The 9,451-nt window shown below is 29.1% G+C and overlaps 1 pseudogene across 2 annotated transcripts; it reads right to left on the bottom strand.

Annotated features, from left to right (window-relative positions):
- Positions 1-2,168: 2,168 nt before the first annotated feature.
- LOC124826046 (protein BASIC PENTACYSTEINE2 pseudogene) lies at positions 2,169-3,981 on the bottom strand (annotated as a pseudogene). 2 transcript variants are annotated; one of them, XR_015785458.1, is made up of 3 exons: positions 3,826-3,981; positions 3,510-3,611; positions 2,169-3,399 (listed from the first exon to the last, which is right to left on the bottom strand). The product of XR_015785458.1 is annotated as a protein BASIC PENTACYSTEINE2 pseudogene, transcript variant X1 (transcript). The 2 variants fall into 2 exon arrangements; XR_015785459.1 differs by lacking the exon at positions 3,510-3,611 and having other exon boundaries at positions 3,826-3,976.
- Positions 3,982-9,451: the final 5,470 nt, after the last annotated feature.

The following is a 9,451-nucleotide window of genomic DNA, read 5'->3' as shown; positions in this document are numbered from 1 at the left end:
AAGTTAATAAATTTATTATACACATTAAAAAAGTATTTAAAACACATTATTTAACATTTATTTTTTAAATGCATTATTTTACTGACATTGCCAGAGATTTATTAAAAACACAATTTCACGAGTCTCTTTTGTTATGAGTTTTATGCCTAATTTAAGGGTGTTTAGTTAATTTTAATTAATGATAAAAAAAAGCACATTAAAGAGTATGTTATTGAAGGTCTTTCTCATCTAATTTAAGGTCAATATAAAAGAATTCTACAGAATTAGTGGTTTATCCATTTACAGGAGTTTAAAATGAATTTCAGACAGTTCAATATCAATTAAAAAGATTTTAAATTTGATTTGAAAAATATTTTTAGAGAAGGCAATAACTGTACAGTATATTAACTTGTGATTAAATCTAAATTATATAATATTGTTATCCAACACGTGGAAATTCACATAAAGTTGTTACAACTTCATTACAATACGAATTATGATACGTGTCAAAGATTCGTCTAATGTTTAAAGCACACACAAGTCAAATAAATTTGTGTATTGAAATGTATCTTGATGTTAATCAGAAAAAACCTATAATATAGGTAATATTTCAAATGGGATATAATGCACACAAGTCTTGTTGGTCTCTGTCTTAAATTATTAAAATATTTTTAATTTATTTTATATTCTATTTTGAAATTTATGTTATTATAAATTTTGTTTATTATTTGATATTAAAGAGAAAAAATATGCATCTTTTTGGTATTATAATGTTCAATAAACCAACTCTCTAAAACCCTATTCAGTTGAATGAATTTGGAGAGTGATTGAATGAATTTGAGAGGATTTGAAGTTAAATTTTTTATTGTTTATTTGAGTGGATTTTACAAGTAAGTAAAAGTGAATTTGAAAATAAAATTTATGAGAATTAGTGTAGAATTTGATTGATGTGACACATTAAAAAATTTACTTTAAAATCCACTTTCACTTCCCTTCAAAATCCACTCAAATAAATAACAAAAATTTATCTTCAAAATCCTCTCTAAAAGATGAACAGCATCTACCACGAAATAGTATAGATGATTCAGCAATAAAATTGTTGAACTACGTATGCTCGGAAGTAGAGCACTGCCATTCATTTTACAAAGAAAAACAGTAAAAAGGAAAAATATTTTGAAAAAACACTGAATATTGCTTTTACCACTTCAAACCAGCCAATTTCTTCAAAAACAAGCTGAATCGTTCATGGAATCAGACCATCTCAAAACACATTGCAATTTAGGACTATGCAGTGTTTTCGAGTAGAGCTGAATATTGCTTTTACCAATTCAAACCAGTCAATTTCTTCAAAAACAAGCTGAATCATTCATGGAACCAGACGTTCTCAAAAACACATTGCAATTTATGACAGTGTGCAGTGTTTCCAAGTAGAGCCTAGCATTCACATGTCAAATAGGCACATTCTAACTAGGTATGGTTTTGTACAACACTAAACAACCTTTAATATAGGATGTGAGTTCAGTTTTAGTAATATCCCATGAGGGTGCTATTAACAGTTCCTACCTGATGAGTTGAGTCAGTGAAGCAAGAATGGCTTCTGGGCGCACACTGTGTATGTTTTGTGTAGGGCTTCAGGTGTTATTAACAGGTACCGGATACAGTTAGTACCGCATCCTGTGCAGATATGCTTTCCATAGTTAACAGAAATTATGTTCAAATTCTTGATGGCTAATTTGAAATATAAATTTTGGAAGAAAAGACTCAGGATAACAAACCAAAGCTGCTAACAACGTTATATGAAAGACACCTCTCCAGAAAAGCAGTGATGAATTTATGGATGAGGTGTAACTTCATCTTGGCATAATCAAACACTGATGCAGGCCTTCTGAACTCATCAAGTTGCTCTTGGATTACACTTTCGGGTCGGAATATTGTAATATTGAAAGCTTATGGTGTTATGGTCTAGTGGGAGTCTAGGAATAGGGATTTTTTGTTGAGTTATTTATACTCTTAATAGTATAAAATATTGTATCCTATGCTGCACAATTTTTTCAGGCCTAGATTTTGTATATTGGTTGGAACACCTCTGGCGTTCTTTACAAGAAAAAATACAACACAAAACAACTGAACTCACAAAACTAGTTGGAAGTAGAAAAGAGATTGGATATATAACATTCAAACACCAGTAATTTCATGAACTGATAAAATTTACTTCTAAATATCAATAAGACAAGATGCTATCAGCTTGTTCCCTGTCAGAACCAACCCACCAACCGAATGATTGAATACCCAGGCACTCAATCCAAAGAAGTGATGATACTAAAGTCAGAAAAGAACAGGAAATGTCTTGTGACCTCGAAAATTCTGGAACTACAAACCACTAAGAAGCCTCAGTCTCTGGCCACTACACATATATATACATGACAAACAGATTGAAAGGAATAAGAAGCTAGTTGACGATAGAGGAGACCTACCTAATAGTGACAAACTTGTTGGTGCCATGTTTTGCCCAATAAGTCCTCAAATCAATAGGATTAGAAAAGTTATAACCCTCAGCTGCAAGTTTCTCCAAAACTTTCTTGAATGCTCCTATACTCATTTTCCTTCCAGCTATCCTAGCACCACGCCGCTTGGTACTCATAGGCAAAGGATAAACTGACATGCCTGTTGTGCAGCATGCAGATTGCCACCCTCCAGAGCCCCATCTGTAACACTGTTGAGGTGCTCCTGTGCATGAACAAACAGGGATTGGAATACTAGAAATATCCATGTCTATTCCATTTATTACAATTTCAGTAGTTTTCTTTGGAACCCTTGCACGATGAACTGTGGGAGCATTCTCATTCTTTGGCACACGAGGGCCCCTCTTGGACTTCTTTGCCTTGGGAGATTTCGGCACCTTAGGACTCTGTCTTTTCTTACGACTGCCCCCAGTTGCCTTCTCAACAACAGCTTCCTCTTCCACTTCCCTTTCTTCCTTCGGCAATTCCGGCGGTGGAATCATTTGAATTTGATGTGCCGAAGATGTCTCTGGAATACCACCATAGTTATGATTTGTAGGTATCATATTCATATACTTGTCCCTGTAACTACTAATCCAAGCATCTCTCGTGTATTCCATAGGGTATGTCGCGTGGGACATACCAATGTCTCTGTGGTGAAATGCCCCATTTGTGCCAGATAAAACCGCAGCATTGCGCCCTCCGATTAATGGCTTTTCCGGCATGGATGACATCAGCTGCAGCCCCAGGTGGCTCTTAAACGATGTGGCCGGTTCATAGTAACCCCAGTTACGGATGTTGAGACCATTATCACCATCCATCACAACACCAAATGATGAAACTATTTGCAGGTATACAATCCAGTGAATGTACACTATGTTAAATATCCTCACAGATTATCCAAGTCCATTGCATTCTCCTAACAAACCAACACAATTAAAAACAAACGCATTGAACACGGTAAACAGAAAGTGAAACAACTACAACTTCAAAAACAGCAGAATGCAATTGTCTGACCTAAAAACTCACCTTTGTTTGAGCTCAAATAAAGTCGAACCAGTAAACGGGGTAAATTATCCAAATCCCATAAATGCACACATGCAAAACCACCTTCCCCAAATATTTCAGCTTCTGGGTTATGATCAAGATCCATTTTAGCATGAAAAAGAAGTAAGCAAAAATCAGATCTTTGAGGTAAAAACCAAACAGATCAACAAAATCTAAGATTAAAATGAAAGTGGGAAAATGGGAGAAAAAAGAGATTTTGATGTGAACCCATGCAATGATTTGAAGAAAAAATAAGAGGGCAAGAGAATGTTTGAGCAGAGGGAAAAGGGAGCAGTACCTGTTAGGGTTCTTGGCGTCTACGAATGGAAAATGAAGAGAGCAAAGGAACAAAAATGTCTGCACGCCATCTTAAAATCTAATCTCAACATTAAAAAAAATTATGAGATTCTAATATTAAAGTAATATTTAAAATATTGTATTCAAATGCAAAATGTGCAAATTGTAGTGACCAATACTCAGTCAGCACAGCATAAATAATTGTATACTTAGTCGCATCCCTCTTTTCTCTTCGTCTGCAAATTGCCCCATTTTAAATGTGTTTTCATTTGTTTTTCCATTTTAGGATTCCAGATACCATGATAGTCATTTTATTACGATAACAAAAAAATTATTCAAAAATATATTGTAATATGCAAGTTGTACATTGGTTATTGATTAATGAAAATTAAAAACCTACTCACCAATGGATTGTAAGTTATAAAAAGAAGGCAATATGTGCAACATTAGTTAATTTTATGCAATTAATAAAATATAAAAAAACTGGAGTTCTTAAAAAAGAAAAATAAGAGGATGAAATATTTGGTGATTTCTTTTTTTTAATGTTTAATGAATGGGGATGCTTTTATATTTTAGTGATTCATGAGATGTTTCTCATAGGTGTTAAGAGTGCTTTAAGGTCAATGAACCCTCCCATACTAGCTTAAAATTTGATGGTTTAACATGTGAAAATGTTATAGTCTAATGTACTTAACTTATCATGAGATGGATGGAATAGGTTTATTATGTTGTTTAAATTTAAAATAATATGAAAAAGTTAATATTTTTTCTAATATATTATTTGAATGAAATAGATGTATAACAATTGTAAGAGTAAAAAATAATTTAAATGTGTGAATTAATTTTCATTGGACATAACAAAATGATTCCAAACATTTTAATTAGGTTATTGAATCTTTTGTAATTACGGTGTTCATAATTATATATTGTTATGATTAGTTTAATTATAGGAAATCAATGGTTAGTTGACTTAATTTTATAAGAATAATTTGGATTTTATTACAACTTTGTAGTCTAAGTGAAAGATTCATGAACGTTTAGATTAGTCCAAAAATTATAAAAAAGAATTCAAAATAGGCCTTTAGTGAAGATCTTAGCGGTCTGGTGGCCGGAATGGATATGAAGAACTTGTGTCTGATCACATGCTATATTTTCTCAAACAAAGTAAATATTCATTTCAATAGATTTTGTGCACTGATGCTTCACATAACTACTAGATAGATAAATAGCACTAGCATTATCACAGTATGTCAAAATAGCCTAAGGGAGAGGACAATGAAGCTCTAGAAGGAGATTGTGAAGTCTACAAGATTCAATAACAAATTGCAACACCTCTATATTCAGTCTCAGAAAAAATGTGTAAGTGCTTTGAAGACCAAGATATTAGGTTGTCACCAAGAAACACACATTAACCAAATATGGAGCATTCACTTCTATACTCATTTGTGAGTCTTTGGTTATCTTTGTTATCCTTTGTTTCACTCTCCTACCATTAACAAACTACAACCACAAACTACTTCTTGTGTTTTTTTAGGATACTCCCTTAATTATAGAGGTTATAAATGTTTTGATTTGTTGCACAAAAAGGTAATAATATTATCACATGTCACTTTTTATGAAATACAATTTCCTTTTGTCAATATGGTTTCCTCTCTTATATATACTTATAACCATTTCATTAATGATATACATCCCTCTCTTCATCCCTAGATCAACTTTGGTATGAAACCTTTGACTAACCATAGCCCACGAGATTACTCTTCTCATCATCCATCGCATCCACCTTCACGACTAGCTTATCTACCTCACCCACTTTAAACCAGCCTAACCTACCGTTGAAGCCTATAGCATGACAAGTGCCTACAAACCCAGAAAACTCTTTAACCATTTTGTTTCTATTGATGACTTGACCATATCACCTTTTCTCAAAAATCTCAAAATTGTTTTCTCAAACCTTAATTAGAAATCTGCAATGCAATATGAATTTGATGCTCTAATTAATAATAATTTGAATTATATCAATAATGTTACAATTTAAATTATTAACACTTTCAAATAAAATTCAAATTATCAATTATAATAAAACAAGTTAGAGATACTTATTAATTAATAAAAAAGCTTTAAAATCTTTATATAATTAAATATATCATAATATAAAAATAGATAACTAAGTGAAAAAAAAACTAGTAAAACTATAAGTGGAATAATCAACTTATTTCCTGTGAATCAATGGTCATCAATAGTCAATCTAGTTGCATTAATCAATTTTGTTAACTCTAATAATATTTACAATGATTATCAGTTTTTATATTTGATTTTTACAAATAAATTATGATTTTTGAGAAAAATAAAACATGTTTTAAAAAAATTAATCATATTAAACTTAATTCTAAAATAATTTAATATTTATTTTTAAAATAAAAAATTGTGATATTAGTTTTTTAATATAAGAAAGGTGTTCTCTTATTACTTTGATAATTTTTTTCTTCATTGCTAATAAATATACATATTTATATTTATTATTATTACTACTTTAACTATATTTACGTTTTTATCACTATTGTTAAGAAAAAATATTATTAAAAAGTTGCACATCATCTAAGATAAGAAAATGAATGCCCTGACTATAATAAACTCTAACTTCATAGTTTTAATTGTTCTAAGTCAAAAACATTTTAAGCTTCTATTTGATTTTTCTTATATTATTATAGTGTAGCGTTGTGAGGTTAAGGATTAATTCTTTATTTAGAGGGTGTGGGTGTACTTGGGGTCAATGGACATGGAATAATTATCTATGTTGTAAAATTTTTCACAAAGTGTTATTCTCTAGTTGTCATTAGATAACGGGAGTGATTTTTCTTCGGTTTTGGAGTTCTCATATTATATTATTGTGTTGATTTTATTAAGGTAATTCTCAAGGGGCAAAGACGTTGATGTTCTTCATGATGACACGTTTTTTCATTAGAGTGGTATCAAGAGTTTGTGGTTCGGTAGAATATTCTTAATATAGTTTGTAGTTGCAGCTTATTTTGATCTTCCATATTAGAAAATATTAATTTCTTATTATTGAAGAATCATTAGTAGTTAATGAGGTTGTAATGACATTTTCAAGTGTTTTCAAATGTGACAAAGAAATGTTTTATGGAATGATGAATTTTGGCTTTGGAAAACTCAAGTCAAGGATGTGTTGATACAATATGAACTACACAAGGTGTTGAAAGGAATAACTGTTGACATGGATAAAGAGGAATGAGAGGAGCTATATTTAAGAGTTGTTAATGCAATCCGCGTGTGTTTGGCTAAGAATGTTCTTGCAAATGTGAATGAAAATTGTTGAGGTGGAGAAACATCATGAAAAGTGACTTAGATTCATATAATAAGAGTGTATCTTTCATTTTAGGAGAAGGTGATCTTTTGTGAAAGATGCTAGAAAGATACTCATGGCATAATCACGTTGCCATGGAAAAGGATGAATCTTTGCTACCGATTAATCTAAGATTGGTTTGTGGAGGTTTAAGAAGTAGAAAGGACGTGCAAAAAGTATGATTTATGCATAGTTATGATGATTTGCTTGTTGCGTTGATAAAATAAATAATACATATTGAAAATCTCCACATCACCTAGGATAAGGAAGGAAAAGTGTTAGTGACTATATAATAAATCATAAATTCATAGTTTTAGTTGTCTCAAGTCAAAGATATTTTAATTATTATACTAAAGTGTTAGATGTTTAGGTTAAATTCTTGATCTAGAAAGTGTGTAGTTAGAATAAAAAAAACATGAGACAATTATTTATGTGTTCTATTTTACATAATAGTTTTCTCTAGTTGTCGTTAGATAGAAATAACTTTTATCTGATTTCATAACTTATATTATATTATGATGTTAATCTTATTTATCAAAAATAAAAAATATTCTTTTTGTGATAACACATTTTTTCTATTAATTAACACGTTATTTAGTATCATTATTGATTTTTTCAACTTCATTTATAAATTTGATACCATTTTCATGCAATTTATACATTTTTATCACCACAGTTATTATTCTCAACATATTTTATTGATAGTATCTTCAATAAGGTTGGTTTCTAAATAAAATTAATGAATAAAAATTTAAATATAAAAAATAAATACACATTTTTACATATTATAATTATATCTTAAATCTAAATAAATTGTGAAGAAAATAAAAATAATGCTCTAAAATTATATATCATAATTAATATATAAGAATCGACAATAATATTTAAAATTATAATTAGTTTTATTTATGAATAAAAATTTATTTTTTTATCTTATATTATAAAAAACCTAAAATAGATTTTATATATTAATTTTATAAAGCTCTCTAAAGAATTTAAAATATATCGGGCATTAGATGAACAAACTTAAAAGTTTCAAATATCTGGAACTATGATATATGTTTTTATTGTGTGAAAATAATGTTTTTATTATTATTATTGTTAATGTTATAAATTTAAATGTATTTATTTTATGAGATTATCAGCATTTCACGTATCTGAAAATGATTCATTGACCGTTGACCATTGACCATTGACCGACAGGCAACAGGCTGGGCTGGTCACAGCATCAGCATTGGGTTGGGTTACTTAACCTCATTCCAAATATCACATTTGATTATTCCAAATTCAATAAATATATAAAGTAAAAAGAAAAAGAAAATATATGTTAATTTTTATAATAGTTATCTTTAAATTATTTTCATAATATTATAAAAAATTACAGAATACTACATAACCACTGAAATATAAAAGTTATGTAAAAAAAAAACATAAATAAGAACGTATTACTATATTTTTCTTAGTTCAAAAATTGGTCCAACATTTTGTTTAGAATATACATGAAAAGCTGTAAAAGAATATAACAAAAATAGGAATAATAAAATACTTTTTTAATATCATTTAAATTAAGATAAATAAATAAAATAAAGAAAAACTAAAAAAATAAGCACCGGAAATCTCGGCTTATATGATAATATTTATTTTATTTTATTTTAAAATGACATAACAACAACAGCAACCTCAGTTTGCTTCTTTTTCCGACATCATAATCTCCCCTTTTTAACTTTTTATTTCTTCTCCTTTTACAGAAACAAACACACCAAATTCCTTAAAAAGAAAATCCAACACACAAGAAAAAGTCAACGCTTAACTTTTTTGTTTTAACATAAAGTAATTGTTCATAAGCATTTAAAACTTATTAAATATTCTAACTAGTAGAATTTTTCATAATAATTCCATATTTTAAATGTAACAACATTTTCCTATTAAATTTTTTAATTTTATTTTTTATTTTTTTTCCTTGATGACTCTTCTGGAATTTTTTTATTTCTTTCAAAAACGCTAAATAGTTGGATTTAATAAATCTGCATTTTTTACAGAACAATATGAGCCCAAAGTTAACAATTTTTTTACGAAGTGTTTAATAAGAATTTTTAATAATTGTGAAATTAATTTTAAACCTCTATTAATACTTTTACAGCACCGATTAACAATAACAAAGCATTAACAATAAAAATGAATTGTATTTTAAACTAAAAAATACACAGTAAAGTGATTTAATTTTTAATTCCAAATCACAAATGAATTTATAGGAAAAATCTGA

Source organism: Vigna umbellata, chromosome 4 (assembly GCF_029865625.1).
Source record: "Vigna umbellata cultivar VRB3 chromosome 4, Vumbellata_1.0, whole genome shotgun sequence".
Taxonomy (NCBI): Eukaryota; Viridiplantae; Streptophyta; class Magnoliopsida; order Fabales; family Fabaceae; genus Vigna; species Vigna umbellata.
Note: the sequence above shows the minus strand (reverse complement) of the source record. Positions and strands in the feature narration are given on the sequence as shown.